This window comes from Alligator sinensis, unplaced genomic scaffold (assembly GCF_000455745.1).
Source record: "Alligator sinensis unplaced genomic scaffold, ASM45574v1 scaffold1097_1, whole genome shotgun sequence".
NCBI lineage: Eukaryota > Metazoa > Chordata > Crocodylia > Alligatoridae > Alligator > Alligator sinensis.
In genome coordinates, this window is record NW_005841950.1 from 1549789 (window position 1) to 1551555 (window position 1767).

The window sequence follows — 1767 nt, forward strand, 5'->3', positions numbered from 1 at the left end:
GGGCCCTTTTCGGACGTCCCCACGCGGACGCGCAGCCCAACGCCGGGGTCAAAACAAGACCCCTGGGCCCAGGGGCCTCAGCTCCGCCCGCCCCGCCCCGCCCCCAGGCCTGTTGGCGTCGCCTTTGCCCGGGCCTTGTGCGGCCCCGCTCGTGCCCCTGCGGCGTCCAGCGCCCGCCAGGCTGTGGCCTCCCTCTCGGACAGACCCCGCTGCCCCCCGTCCTTCCACGTGGGCCGGCTCAAGCACCCGGTAGGGCCTTGCTGCCTGACCGCGTGCCCAAGACCCCGCGCCGTGTGTGGCACTGGAGGCCAGGCCTGCCCCAGCCCGGCCCTCGTGCCCTGTGGGGGCGAGGCTGGCGCTCAGGGCTGGTGGGGCTGCGCACTGGGGCCGAGGCACCCTTCACCGATCACTGCGGGGTAATGAGGACCACCCGGCCCCTCCCCCCAGCACGTGCGCGGGACCATAAAGGGCTGTGAGGGCAGCCCCGCCCCCCGCAGCGCGGGAACCGAGGGGGCGTCGGCCCCGGCTCCGCCCCGCCCCTTCGCGAGCTTGCATAAACGCTCGGGCACATGCACGGGAGGAAACGGCCCGGGAAGGGGCGGAGTTGGCGAACAAAGGCGGCTGCTGCGCGGCCCCTGCCCTAGCCGGCCGGGCGCTGCTGCCCGCGTCACGGGGCAGCGGAGAAGGGAGCGGGGTGGATCCGCATCCTCCGGATCCGGACTCGGCTGCGGACGGCGGCCCCTGAGACCGCGCGGGGGCAAGATCCGGGGCCGGGACTCCAGGGCTGGGATCGGCAGCGACCTGCGGGCGGGCAGGGGCAAAACCCGGAGCGTGGACTTTGTTGCTGGGATCTGGAGCTGCCAGCGCCGGGCTCCAGCCCGCACGGGCAGAGAGAGGGGAGCCCCGGGGCGGGCAGCTCGGGCGCCCTGAGCTGGTGCGCCCGGGCCAGGTGCAGGGACTCTGTGGCTAGGACAGAAGGGGTCCCAGTGCTTGATGCCAGGATGGGCATCTGCCACTGCCAGGTAGTTCAGTGCCACTACTGGGCTTCTCCCGGCAGCACTTGGGGGCTGCAGCTCAGACACCCCAGTGATGGGGAGGCCCAGGCAGGTGCCAAGCATACAGCGCAGCCCCCAGCACTGGGCTCCTGGCCCTGCATCTTTCTCCCTCTTTTGCACATGGGGACAGGAGGCAACTGAGCCCCAGCTTGCTCGCAGCTCTTGGTGTCTTGCTTCCATTTGAGCAGACCCAGCTCCCAGTCTCAACGCCAGAGCCCTTTCTCCAGAACCCAGCCCTGCCCTAAGCCCCTGGGCAGGCTGCTCTGGCCCCACAGGCGAGGTTGACATCACCCTCTGCTACCTGCCCACAGAAAGCATAAAGGACCTGTTAGCACTTCTGTGGGGCTCCTGTGGTGGAGATCAGCCTGTCTTGAAGCTGGAGGGTTGCGGTTCTTCTCCTAGCCCTCCTGGTGGAGGCCGAAGTTGTTGCCTGTGCAGCATTTCCGGGATGACTGACACATGGCTTACAATGAGGTGTAGGGTTAGTGCTGGGAGTTGCACCGGATGGACTCCCATCTCTGGTCTCCATTGTTACACTCAAACTCTCACCTCTGACTCATGATTTCCTGATAACTTCACTACCAACAAGAAATAACTGCCAGTACACGCGGCCCTAGCGCTGCCTGGCTGTGTTCTCTGCTTTGCTCTGCGGCAATTGCTGTGTGAAAGAGAAGTGTGTGCAACATGTGGGGCTGAGGGCCACAGCACTTCC

General features: G+C 67.2%; 1 protein-coding gene across 2 annotated transcripts in view; it reads right to left on the minus strand.

Annotated features, from left to right (window-relative positions):
• Positions 1-1491, minus strand: part of ZNF609 (zinc finger protein 609) — a 117721-nt gene extending 116230 nt beyond the window's left edge. For both annotated transcript variants that reach the window (XM_025199865.1, XM_025199861.1), the window contains exon 1: positions 1381-1491. The gene's annotated coding sequence lies outside the window, so the exon portion shown is untranslated. The remainder of the gene's footprint in view (positions 1-1380) is intronic.
• Positions 1492-1767: the final 276 nt, after the last annotated feature.